The 14348-nt window shown below is 43.9% G+C and overlaps 1 protein-coding gene across 4 annotated transcripts in view; it reads left to right on the plus strand.

Annotated features, from left to right (window-relative positions):
- pde10a (phosphodiesterase 10A) overlaps nucleotides 1–14348 on the plus strand; it is a 479754-nt gene that overhangs the window by 444170 nt on the left and 21236 nt on the right. The window lies entirely within an intron of this gene.

The raw sequence follows: 14348 nt of genomic DNA on the forward strand, positions 1-14348 counted from the left end.
CTTTCCCACTCCTCCACCATCCCTTGATTTCCTAAGTGACCGAGAATCTATCTTAGCCATAAATATATTCAATAATGGCACAGCCAGAACCATCCAACATGAAGAATTTCAAAGATTCACAACCTTGTCATGATAAATGTTCAGCCCTTATCCTGAAACTATGCCAATTTACTTTAGAACTCCAGACAGGGGAACCTTTCATTATCCATTCTGTCAAATTCCTTCATAATTTTGAATTTTTTAATGAGACATTCTTTTATTCTGCTAACCCTGAGACTGTCGACCTAAAGTACTCAGTGACTCATCGTACTCATCATTATGCAAGCCTCTCATCCAGCGAACATTCACTAGGGTACCTTCACTGCAAGTATATCCTTCCCTAAACATGGAGGCCAAAATAGCGCTCAGTATTTTAGGTGAGGTCTCACTAAAACCCTAAACAATTGTCGCAAGATGTCATTATTATTATTTTCCAGTCTAATTGCAATAAAAGGCTGTCATACTGTTTGGATTGCCATTTTCTCACTATACCTGCATGCAAATATATTTTCTTAAATGAATGCATCCGACACTGTCTAGTCATCAACATTTACATGACATTGTTATAAAAAATTCTGCAGTTGTGCTGTTCTGTTCTTATGACCGGATATCACATAACCCCACCATTATACTTCAACTGTCACCATATTGTCCATTCAGATAATCTGTATCTCTGCAGTCTGTATATGTCGTCTTCATAACTTGCATTTGCATCACCAGCAAATGCAGATATGCAACACTCATTCTGTTTATCTGAGTCATTAATATAAATTGTAAATAGCTGATTACGGTAATAAGCGTCAGCTCCTGAATGTACTGCTCCAGAACCATCATGTACACAGTTCAGGATTTCAGTCTATAGATTTATACTGACCCTTGCATCATTCCATTACTCACAGTCTGCCAGCTGGAACTGTCCCATTTATTCATATTTTGTACTTGCTGCTCATTACCCCATCCTTTACACAGTCTAACATATCAGCCCCAATTTTATGCGCCCTTATCTTGCATATTAACCTTTGTGTATCATGTTATTAATGCTGTTTGGAAGTCCAAGTATACACCTAATGACTTCCCTTTATCTAACCTTTGTCAGTAGGATTTCCTTTCAAAAAAACCAGGTTAATTATTCAAATCATGCTATGCTTTTCCGAGTCCTTTTGTAATAATAAATTCTGGAAAATTCCTCATGACTGCAGTTACCTGTTTTCTGACTCCCTCCTTTCTTGAAAAGCATTGACGAATTTGCTGATTCCCACACTGGTTTGGAACATTCAAAATGTAGTTGTCTTTGGAAAAACAAAATTATCACATCTGATATCTCTGAAGCCAACTCATTTTGAACATTAGAATGTAGACCGTCATGAGATTTAGTTCCTTGAGTTTCAACAGTACTGTTTCTCTGTTGATTGCCTCATGGCAATGTGGATATACCTACACCAAATAGAATGCAGTGGTTCACAGTGCAGCTCACCACCACGTTCTCAAGGGTGATTGGGGATGGACAACGAGTGCTGGTCCAGACAGCAGCACTCATATGCCGTATATAAATAAAACAAAGAATTGCAGAAAAGTTGGAGCCTGAGGGGGAGCTCAGGTTTGTTGGTAGTTACATTGAGCTTTACCACATAGTAGTAAGTCTTAGCCCATTACATTACATACCAGTCATCAAGGACCTATATACTCTAATCTTGTTTTCCACTTGGGAATAGCATAATATGCTTTTCTGCTTCAAGTGATCATCTGAAAACTTCTGAAGTGTTGTGAGGGCAGCAGGTTCTGGATTCCCATTAATCTTGAGGTGAAAAATATTCTTCCTTAAATCCTCTTTCAACTTCCTGCTCTTTACTTTAAATGTACATCTGTTGGTTATTGATCCCTGTACTGAGGGGGAAAGTTTCTTCCTATTTATCCTATCTATGACACTGATAATTTTGTAAAACTCAATCAGGTCTTTCTTCATCCTTCTCTAGTCTAAGGACAATATTCTCACTCAATACTTAAAATGTGACACTATTATCTACAGAAATGGTCAACCTACAATTCAAGGGCTGATCAGATTAACTTCAGTCCTGTATGTCTCTTAGTTTTAAGCTTTCTTGGATTTTCCATTTTTTCTGTTGGTAGGCTCTAGACGTTTTGCGTTCTCTACTGTTCTTGGCAGTTATAACCTTTAATACAGTGGCTCAACCAATCTGAGACCTGTGCATGGTAGAATTTCCTTAACTCGAAAGATTTTTGTTGTCGTTTTGTCTGAACTTTTTCCTGTTTTCGCTTCCCAAAAGCAAAGTTGTATTGCTTAACTCAGCATTGTGTGGCATTTGATCTTCAAATTGTGGAGCTTTCCCTTTTTTTCAGTCGGAGCAATCCAACTTCTATTTCAATTGTATAGTTTCCAAAAAATGAAAGATGTGATCTCTTATGATGTCAAGAACAATGTCAATAGGTTTCTGAAGACTAGTGACAAGAAGGAATAAGGGGATAATGCCAATTTGCTGCAATAAGTAGATAATCAAACATATAATCTAACTGAATGGTGAAGCAGGTTTGATGGACTGAGTGGCCTACTCCTTTTCCTGCAAATATTACAGCTAGAAGAGCAGATCAGAGACTAGAAATTCTGCCACAAATATATTACCTTGTTTCTACCCATTGTCTGTCTGCTACCTAGAAGGTATGTGATGGAGGGATAATGGGAACTGCAGATGCTGGAGAATCCAAGATAACAAAGTGTGAAGCTGGATGAACACAGCAGGCCAAGCGGCATCTCAGGACCACAAAAGCTGACATTTTGGCCCTAGACCCTTCATCAGAGAGGGGGTTGGGGAGAGGGTTCTGAAATAAGTAGGGAGAGACGGGGAGGCGGACCAAAGATGGAGAGGAAAGTATAGGTGGGGAGGTAAACTCCGGATACAACGCATCATCCTCCAACACTTCTGCCATCTACAATCCGACCCCACCACCCAAGACATTTTTCCATCCCCACTCTTGTCTGCCTTCCGGAGGGACCACTCTCTCCATGACTCCCTTGTCCACTCCACACTCCCCTCCAACCCCACCACACCCGGCACCTTCCCCTGCAACCGCAGGAAGTGCTACACTTGCCCCCACACCTCCTTCCTCACCCCCATCCCAGGCCCCAAGATGACTTTCCACATTGGCAGATGTGCAGGTGAACATCTGCTTAATGTGGTATACTGTATCCACTGTACCCGGTGTGGCTTCCTCTACATTGGGGAAACCAAGCGGAGGCTTGGGGACCGCTTTGCAGATACCTCTGCTCAGTTCGCAATAAACAACTGCACCTCCCAGTCACGAACCACTTTAACTCCCCCTCCCATTCCTTAGACGACATGTCCATCATGGGCCTCCTGCAGTACCACAATTATGCCACCCGAAGGTTGCAGGAACAGCAACTCATATTCCGCTTGGGAACCCTGTAGCCCAATGGTATCAATGTGGACTTCACAAGCTTCAAAATATCCCCTCCCCCCCACTGCATCACACAACCAGTCCAGCTCGTCCCGTCCCCCCACTGCATCCCAAAACCAGCCCAGCTTGTCCCCGCCTCCCTAACCTGTTCTCCCTCTCACCTATCCCCTCCTCCCACCTCAAGCCACACCTCCATTTCCTACCTACTAACCTCATCCCACCTCCTTGACCTGTCCATCCTTCCTGGACTGACCTATCCCCTCCTTACCTCCCCACCTATACTCTCCTCTCCACCTATCTACTTTTCTCTCCATCTTCGGTCCGCCTCCCCCTTTCTCCCTATTTATTTCAGCTCCCCCCCCCCCCCCCCCACCACCACCCAATGAAGGGTCTAGGCCCGAAACGTCAGCTTTTGTGCTCCTAAGATGCTGTTTGGCCTGCTGTGTTCATCCAGCTTCACGCTTTGTTATCTAGGTATGTGATGGAGTACTCTTCACTTGCGTGGATGGATACAGCTCCAACAATACCTGAGAAACTCTCCACTAACCAGGACAAATCAGTACACTTGATTGGCACCTCATCTCCCACCTTCAGCATTCACTCCCTTTGCCATCCGCACACGGGCAACAGCATGCACCTTCTAAAAGGTGCACTGCAGCAAGTCTCCCAGGCTCCTTTGGCAGCACCTTCTAAGCACCTGACCTCTTACCAGTTGGACATGCAAGAGCAGCAAATGCACAGGAACACCATTTCCTGCAAGTTCTCTTTCATGCCACACGTCCTCTTCTGATTTGGAACTTGATTGCCATTCCGTTGTGGGAACACCTTTCTTGACAGCATGCGAGTGTACCCAGACCACATGGAGTACATAGAACCATAGAAAATAAAACCAAGATTAGGCTATTTGGCCTATCGAGCCTGCTGAGCCATACAAGATAATCATGGCTGATCCTCTGACTCAACACTGTAGTCCCACGCTACCCCAAACGTCTGGACGCCTTTTAGCCTTTAGAAATCTATCTATTTACTTTAAATGTGTCAGTGACCTGGCCTCCACAGCCTTTTGAGGTAAAGAATTCCGTAGGTTCGCCACTATCTGCTTGAGGAAATTTCTCTTCATTCGGTCCAAAATGGCCTATCCCGCACTATGTCTGAGACTGTGACCTGGAGCCACCAGCCAGAGGAAACCACATCCCTGCCATCCAATCTGCCCAGCGTTTTCACATGTTTCTGTGAGATCTCCTCTCATTCTTCTAAATTCCAGTGGCCTAGTCTTCCTAATCTGTCATACAACAAACTTGCCATCCCAGGTATCAATCTGGTGAACATTCATTACAACCCCTCTATTGCAAATGTATGTTTCCTGAGATAACGAGATCAAAACTGCAGGTGTCGTCTCGTCAAGGCCCTGTCCAGCTGTAGGAAGACTGCCTTGCACCTGTACTCAAATCCTCCTGTAATAAAGGTCTAAATGCCATTTGACTGACTGCTTGCTGCACCTGTATGCTTTCAGCATCTGATGTACAAGATTGCACTGATTCCTTAAGTAATACTGTGACTTCTCTATATACTGCATTTGCCATGCATTTGCTCAACTTGCAGCCTCTTCACATCTCACTGCTCACAATCCCACCTAGTATATATATAGACAGGCCCCAAATACTGATTTGTATCAGTGCCTCTTGTTCCTGCTATCTGGTGTGAAGGGAGTGAATGTTCGAGGTGGTGAATAGGATGCCAATGAAGTTTCCTGTTTGCTAATCCCATGTACTTTGTTTTTACACACGAACCTCAGTGGCTCAAGAAGGCAGCTTACTACCACCATGCCAAGGTCAATTAGAGATGGCTATAAATGACAACGACAATCACGTACCGTAAAAGAATGAAGATTCTTTTGTTTTAGAATGACTTTGTCCCACAAGAATCTTTTATTAATTAATATTCTTTGCACAATTCTAGATCTAAAATTTCTATATCTCTATTTGATTCCCAAACTTATTGCTTCTGGAAACTTTCATGAAAGCATTTCACAAACTCATCTTCCAGATCACCTTTGACAATTTGATCAGTGAAAATGAAACTTTTCACTCTATGAAAGTTAATGTCCCTGACAACTACTAGGTTGCCATTGTTACAAGCTGTCATAACTTATTGTTTAATTTTCTATTCAATGGTATACCTAGGAGGCTGTAAACTACTCCCTCCAGTTTCTTGTCACAATCCCGTACAAGACCATGAGATTTATGCTGTTTCGGGACCAATACATTTTTCTTCAAAATAGATAAAGTTTGAAATCCCAAATACTCTAAAATAGAAACACAGAAGTTCTAAAGTTTCAAACAAGGAAATTAACCTTAATTATACAAATTTACAAAAGAAAAACAACCCTAAATATATACTATATGTACAATTTGTATTCGAACACCCATAATTAACATGGTTGAACACCCCACAGAGCACACCAAATAACAATTGCAGTCCATCCAGCAATTTCTCAGTCACCAACTCAGACATGAGTGAAAACATGCTGTAAATCAGGAACAAAACCAAAGTTGCTGGAAAAGCACGGCAGGTCTGGCAGCATCTGTGAAGGAAAAAACAGAGTTAACATTTCTGGTCCGGTGAGGAAGGGTCACCAGACCTGAAATGTTAACTCTCTCTTTTTTCCTTCACAGATGTTGCCAGACCTGCTGAGCTTGTCCAGACACTAGTGACACTGTGGGTCACCAATCTGATTGACTCGGAAGGAGTTTCATTCTGCCTGTACGACTGTTCAGGTCTTTATTCTTCAGTCCCTGTTCTAAGACTCAAATCCCAGGGTTCCTGAGACTGTTCATAAACATGTAATTACTAGCATATTTTAAAATTTAAAAAAAACAGCTAGGCTACTGTCATGAATGCCTCTGAACTCCAATCCTTAATGGGTGCTTTGAGTAAATATTGTGGTGGGCTTCCTTCACCCCACTCACAACTTCACTAAACAATCAATGGTACTTATAAGACCATGTCATGTAGGAGTAGATAAGGCTAATCAGCCCATTGAGTCTGCCCTGCCATTCAATGAGATATCATGGCTGATCTGATAATCCTCCACTCAACTTTCCTGCTGTTACCTCATGACCCTTAATTCCCTTATTGATTAAAAATCTTTCTCAGCCTTGAATATACTTAGTAACCCAACATTGTCAGCCCTCTGTGGTAAAGAATTTCACAAATTTATTACTCCGAGAGAATAAATTGCTCCTCATCTCTACCTTAAAAGTGTGGCTGTATGTCTGAGGTTATGCTTTCTCACCCTAGACTTTCCCACAATCATAGAAACATGCATTACAGAAGAAGCCCTTTGGCTCATCAGGTCTGTACCAACAAACAACTACTCTAAACCTCTCTGATGAAGGGTCTAGGCCCGAAACGTCAGCTTTTGTGCTCCTGAGATGCTGCTTGGCCTGCTGTGTTCATCCAGCCTCTCATTTTATTATCTTACTCTAAACCTAGTCCACTTTGCAGCATTTGGCCCATTGCCTTGAATGTTATGACATTTCCAGTACGTTTTAAACACTCTGATTTCCCACATCAACTAACATTGCAGGCAGTGCATTCCAGATTCCTGCCATCCTCTTGATGCAACATGTTTTTCAAAAATCTCCTCTAAAAGTCCCACCTTTCTCCTTAAAATTACACTCACTTGTTTTGACCCTTCAACTAAGGTGAATAACTGCTTTCTATCAACACTGTCCATGCCCCTCCTAATCTTACACACATAAATCTGGCCCCTTTTCAGCTCCAAAGAGAACAGATTGAGCTTATCCAGACTCTCTTCATGACTAAAGTGCTGCATCTCAAGCAATATCCTGGTGAATCTCCTCTGTAACCGCTCCAGTGCAATCTCACTTTCCTGTAATGGGCTGACCAGAACTGCACCTAGTCCTTCCGCTGTGGCCTAACCAAACTTGTGTACAGCTCCAACATAACTTCCCTGCTGTTACTTATACCTCGACTAATAAAAGGAAGTTACCTGTATGCTTTCTTAACTACCCTTTTAACCTGACCTGCCACCTTCAGGGATCTATGAAAAAGCACCCTCTGATCCTTCTGTTTCTCTGAGCTTCCTAGTCCCCTGCTATTCATTGAGTACTGCCTTGTCTTGTTACTTCTTCAGAAATGCATCACCTCACACGTCAGAGTTAAATTCCATCTGTCCATCTGACCAATCCGTCTACATTCTCCAGTAACCTCTGACTTCCTTCCTCACCGTCAGTCACTCATCCAATCTTTGAGTCACCTGCAAACCTGCTTACCACACATACATTCCCCCTTCCCCCACATTATCATCATTTGTGAATATCACAAACAATAAGGGAGACAGCACCGATCCCTGTGGTACACCACTGGACACCAGCTGCCAGTCACACAAAGACCCTTCTACCACCACCCTCTGTCTCCTTCCCAATAACCAATAATAGATCCAAATTACTTGGATATCATGTGTTTTTCCTTCCTTTATCTCATATAAGGACCTTGTTTGCTGAAATCCATTTGAACTATGTCAACTATACCTTCCTCAGCTACACACATTGAAAAATTCAAATTGTTTCAGCATGACCTCCTTATGACCAAGCCATGCTGACACTTCCTGATCAAACCTTGAATCACATCGTGAGGATTGATTCTGTCCTTCAGAGTTTTCTCCAATAGTTTCCCCACAACTGATGTGAGACTCACTGGCCTGTCATTCTCTGTTTTATCTCTATCTCCCTTCTTGAAAAGTATAACCATGTTAGCTGTCCTCCAATCCTTTGGCTCCTGTCCTGTGGCTAGAAAGGAATTAATAATTTGGGTGAGAGCATCAGTAATTTCCTTCCTCATCTTCCTGGCAACAGCCAGGCACATAACTCATCCAGACAATTTTTAAGCCATCCTAAACCTTCAATATCTTCTCACTCCATGTGTCAAACTGGTCAAGAATCTCACTGTGTCTCTTCCTGAATTCTGTACTGACATCCTCCTCCTCCAGAGTAAAGATAGATATGAAGTACTCATTTAGCCCTCTACCCATGATCTCTGGCTCTGTGATAGCAAGAACTGCAAACACTGGTGTCAGAGTCAATACAGTATGGAGCTGGAGGAACACAACAGGTCAGGCAGCATCAGAGGAACAGGAAAGCTGACCTTTCAGGGACCCTTCAGCAGGTCTTAAGAGGGGTAAGGGATCTGGGAAATAAGTTGAGGGGAGAGGGGTGGGGCTGGGAGAAAATAGGTGGGATGGTGATGGGTGAACGCAGGGAGTGGTGGGGATTGGTCAGTGGGATGGTGGGGGCAGATAGTTGGGAAAGAAGTTAGACAGGTTGTGTCAGGTTAAGGAGGCAGGCTTGGACATGGGATGAGGGTGGGGAGATTTTGATACTGGTGAATTCTATGTTTAGGCCACTGGGCTGTAGGCTTCTGAAGCAGGTGTTGTTCCTCCAGTTTGCATATGATGGTATTGTTGTGGGACTGGAGGAGGCCCAGGATGGACGTGTCACTCAGGAAGTGGGACGGGGAGTTCAAATGGTTAATGACCAGACGGTATTGTCGATTATAGCATACAGAGCGCAGATTCTCCACGAATCGGTCACCAAGTCTGCACTTGGTCTCACCAATGTAGAGGAGGCAACATCGGGAGCAACGGATACAATAGACCAGGTTGGAGGATGTACAGGTGAACCCCTGTCATATTTGGAAAGTTTGTCTAGGGCCTTGGATGGAGGTGAGAGGGGAGCTGTAGCGGCAGGTGTAGCATCTCATGCGGTTTCAGGGAAATGTGATGGTGTTTTGGGGTTGGTGGGGAGTGTGGAGTGGTCGAGGGAGTTGTGGAGCGAGCAGTCCACATGAAAAGCAAATGGGTGGGGAGGGAAATATCTCTTTGGTGGTGTGGTCAGACTCTAAGTGGTGGAAGTGGCAAGGGATGATGCGTTGGATGCGGAGGTTAGTTGGGTGATATGTGAGGACCAGGGGGACTCGGTCCTTACTTTTGTTAGGGGGAGGGGTTTTGAGGGTAGAAGTGCGGGAAATGCAAGAGATGTGGTTGAGGCTATTTTGGATTGATGGAGAGGGAATGTTGCAATCACCTGCTGTGTTCCTCCAGCTCCGTACTGTTTTGACCTCTGGCTCTGTGGATAGACTGCCCCTTGGTCCCTATGAGCTCTACTCTTCTCCTAGTTATCCTTTTTACTTTTACATACTTGTAGAACATATAGAAACAATTTTTCCACAACAATTCTGACAAGACCCCAATGGATCTAATGTATTTCAAAAGATTGCCTCTCATTCTTCTAAACTCCACAGACCACAGGCCCAACTTACTTAACCTTTCCTCATAAGATAGTTCCTCCATAACTGGTATCAGCCCAGTGAACCTTCTTTGTATTCCGATGCCAGTATATCTTTCCTTGGATAAGGGGCATAAAACTGTTCACAGTATTCCAGCTGTGGTCTAACTACAGCCTAATATAATTTTAGGAGATTTCAGTATTTTCATACTCCATTTCCTTTGGAATAAAGGCCAGCATTCAATTTGCCTTCCGTATTGTCACCTTTTTAAATTCTGTTATAGAATGTGGGTATCACCTGCTGGCCAGCATTTAGTATCTGTCTATAGTTGCCCTTGAGAAGGTGGTGGTGAGTTACCTTATAAACCGCTACAGTCCATGTCTTGCAGGTAGACCAACAATGCCATTAAAGAAGGAATTCCAAGATTTTATCCCAGTCATAGCAATGGATTGGCAATATACTTCCAAGCCAGGACAGTGAGTGGCTCGGAAAGAACTGCAGGTCGTAATGTTCCCAAGTGTCTGCTGCCCTTGTCCTTCTAGACGGAAGTGGCCATGGATTTAGAAGAAGCTGTCTGAGATCTTTGGTGAACTGTCTGCAACCTGAGCATCAGTGATGGACAGTGGTTGTTCGTGAAAGTGGTTCCACTCAAGTAGGCTGCTTTGTCTTGGTAGGTGTCAAGGTTCTTGTGTGTGGATGGAGCTATGGACATCTAAGCATTTAGGGAGAATTCCATCACACTCCTGACTTGTGCTTTGTAGATGGTGGACAGGAGAAGTCAGGAGGTGAGTTACTCACTGCAGTATTCCTAGTCTCTGACCTGCTCTTGCGAGTTTACGGGGTGAATCCAGTTGAGTTTCAGCTCGGTGATGTTAACGCCATCAAATGTCAAGGGATAGCTGTTAGATTGATGCTTATTGTACACAGTCATTGCTTGGCATTTGTGTAGCACAAATGTTGTTTGTCACTTGTCAGTCCAAACCTGGACATTGCCCAGACCTTGTTGCATTTTGTCAAGGACTGCTTCACTATCTGAGGAGTCGCAAATGGTGCTGCACATTGTGCAGTCATCAACGAGCATTCCCGCTGCTGGTCTTAGGATGGAGGGAAGGTCATTATTGATGATGATTGAGCCTAAGACATTAGCCTGAGAAGCTCCCGCAGAGATGTCCTGGAGCTGAGCTGACTGAGATCCAACAACCACAAACATTTGCTTATGTGCTAGGTATGACTCCAACCAACAGACTGCCCTCAAATCCCATTGATTCCAGTTTAGCAAGGTCATCTTGTTGATATGCTTGTCAAATGCAATCTTGCTGTCAAAGGCTATCACTCACGCCTCACTTGTGAAATTCACATGTTCTGTCCATGTTTGATCCAAAGCTGTAAATGAGGCCAGAAGCTGAATGGCCCTGACAGAACACAAACTTGGTATAACTGAGCAGGTTATTGCTGAGTAAGTGCTGCTTGGTACATGCTGATGTCACACTCCATCACTTTATTGATGATTGACAATCAACTGATGGGACAGTATTTGACTGTGTTGGATTTATCCTATTTTTCATGTACAGGACATACCTGGACAATTTTCCATATTGTTGGGTAGTTGCCAGTGTTGTAACTGCACCGTAACAGTTGGCTTGGGGAGCGCCAGACTCTGGAGCACAGGTCTTCAGTATTATGGCTGGAATGTTGTCAGGGCCCAAACCTTTTGCAGTATCCAGTGTCTCCAGCCTTTTTTTGATATCACACGGAGTGAATCAAACTGGCTGAAGCCTGGTATCTGTAATGCTGGGGACAACTGGAAGAGACTGAGATGGATCATCCGCTCAGCACTTCTGGCTGAAGATTGCTGTGAATGCTTTAGCCTTACCTTTCGCAGTGATGTGTTAGGATCTTTCCTATGGGGACATTTTGTAGAGCGTGCTCCTCCATTGAGTTGTTTAATTGTCCACCACCATTCATGGCTATATGTAGTAGGACTACGGGGCTCAGATCTGATTTGTTGATTATGGATTTGCTTAGCTCTGTTTATTACTTGTTGCTTGTGCTGTTTGGCATGCGAGCTGTTTAGTAGCTTCACCAGCTTGATACTTAATTTTTAGGAATGGCTTGCGCTGCTCCTGATATTACCGTCCCGCACTCTCCATTGAGCCAGGGTTGATCCCCCAGCTTGCTTATGTTGTCTCATTCTTCCTTAAAAAGTTGGAAACAACCCCAACCAGGATGTTAAGAATGAATTTGCCCAGGTGTCCCACAATGTCAAAGCAGTCAAATCAATATGAACACAGGCTGGTACCAATGTAAAACAGTGCCACATTTTTAGGAACAAAATTACAATAATCTTTTAATACTAAGCATACTATCCTTAATCCTATTTGGCACCTTAAGGTTATAATACTTCCAAATTCTCTTAGAAATTTAGGCAGTCACTGTCTCTGTGGCTCAGTCGCTGAGTCTGTGAAGCTGCTTTCTTCCTCTGTCTGTCTGGATGATCAGCTGGCCTCTGCCTCTTGCCATGCTGGTCTCCTCAGAAGGTTTCATATGGTTCCAATAGCGGTGAACTCCGTTTTTATACCTCTTAAATGGTTTTCTGGGATTTTTTATACTTCTGGCCAATCAGGGAGATACATTTAATAGTTTGAAACATGAGTCAATCGTTTAGGTGGCTTGCTACTGTCAGTTTCTTTCTGTAGCAGGACCCGGTGCCTTTCTGCCTGGGCTGTCCTATAAGTTGTTGGGGGTGTCGGTGCAGAATAACTGTTGCCTTTTACATTGTGCTAATATCATTAGTACCTGGCTGCTGTGTTTCCTGTGTACCTGGTTGCTGTGTGTGGGTTTTGTGATATGGCCAAGCGAAACTCTGAATGTACCCAGCATCACTTGCTGTTTGGCCAACTTGGCAATTTGTGTTTTAGCAGTGAGGAGGTTACTGTATTCCCCCTTTCGAATGGACAAAAAGCTTGTGCAAATGAAGTTCAAAATTAATTGTAAATAAGTTTATGTTTTCCCTCCAGGAAAGAAAATAGGGAAATCCCCGGCAATTACAGACCAGTAAGTCTCACGTCTGTCGTCTGCAAGGTGTTAGAAAGGATTCTGAGGGATAGGATTTATGACCATCTGGAAGAGCATGGCTTGATTAAATGCAGTCAACACGGCTTTGTGAGGGGCAGGTCATGCCTCACAAACCTTATTGAGTTCTTTGAGGATGTGACTAGAAAAGTTGATGAGGGTCGAGCTGTGGATGTGGTGTATATGGACTTCAGCAAGGCATTTGATAAGGTTCCCCATGGTAGGCTCATTCAGAAGGTCAGGAGGAATTGGATACAGGGGAACTTAGCTGTCTGGATACAGAATTGGCTGACCAACAGAAAACAGCGAGTGGTAGTAGAAGGAAAATATTCTACCTGGAAGTCAGTGGTGAGTGGTGTTCCACAGGGCTCTGTCCTTGGGCCTCTACTGTTTGTAATTTTTATTAATGACTTGGATGAGGGGATTGAAGGATGGGTCAGCAAGTTTGCAGATGACACGAAGGTTGGAGGTGTCGTTGACCGTATAGAGGGCTGCTGTAGGCTGCAGCGGGACATTGACAGGATGCAGAGATGGGCTGAGAGGTGGCAGATGGAGTTCAACCTGGATAAATGCGAGGTGATGCATTTTGGAAGGTCGAATTTGAAAGCTGAGTACAGGATTAAGGATAGGATTCTTGGCAGTGTGGAGGAACAGAGGGATCTTGGTGTGCAGATACATAGATCCCTTAAAATGGCCACCCAAGTGGACAGGGTTGTTAAGAAAGCATATGGTGTTTTGGCTTTCATTAGCAGGGGGATTGAGTTTAAGAGTCGTGAGATCTTGTTGCAGCTCTATAAAACTTTGGTTAGACTGCACTTGGAATACTGCGTCTAGTTCTGGTCGCCCTATTATAGGAAAGATGTGGATGCTTTGGAGAGGGTTCAGAGGAGGTTTACCAGGATGCTGCCTGGACTGGAGGGCTTATCTTATGAAGAGAGGTTGACTGAGCTCGGACTCTTTTCATTGGAGAAAAGGAGGAGGAGAGGGGACCTAATTGAGGTATACAAGATAATGAGATGCATAGATAGAGTTGATAGCCAGAGACTATTTCCCAGGGCAGAAAAGGCTAACATGAGGGGTCATAGTTTTAAGCTGGTTGGAGGAAAGTATAGAGGGGATGTCAGAGGCGGGTTCTTTACACAGAGAATTGTGAGAGCATGGAATGCGTTGCCAGCAGCAGTTGTGGAAGCAAGGTCATTGGGGACATTTAAGAGACTGCTGGACATGCATATGGTCACAGAAATTTGAGGGTGCATACATGAGGATCAATGGTCAGCACAACATCATGGGCTGAAGGGCCTGTTCTGTGCCGTACTGTTCTATGTTCTATGAAACCTACATGTTCATGTCTAAGCTATTGTATACATTGGTCAAGCATATTATTAGATATAATGCAGTGTGGAGCTGGAGGAGCACAGCGGGCCAGGCAGCATCAGAGGAGCAGGAAAGTTGACGTTTCAGGTCGGGACCCTCAGAGATCGGGGAGGAGGAGGGGA

This window comes from Stegostoma tigrinum, chromosome 9 (assembly GCF_030684315.1).
Source record: "Stegostoma tigrinum isolate sSteTig4 chromosome 9, sSteTig4.hap1, whole genome shotgun sequence".
In the NCBI taxonomy this organism is placed as follows: Eukaryota; Metazoa; Chordata; class Chondrichthyes; order Orectolobiformes; family Stegostomatidae; genus Stegostoma; species Stegostoma tigrinum.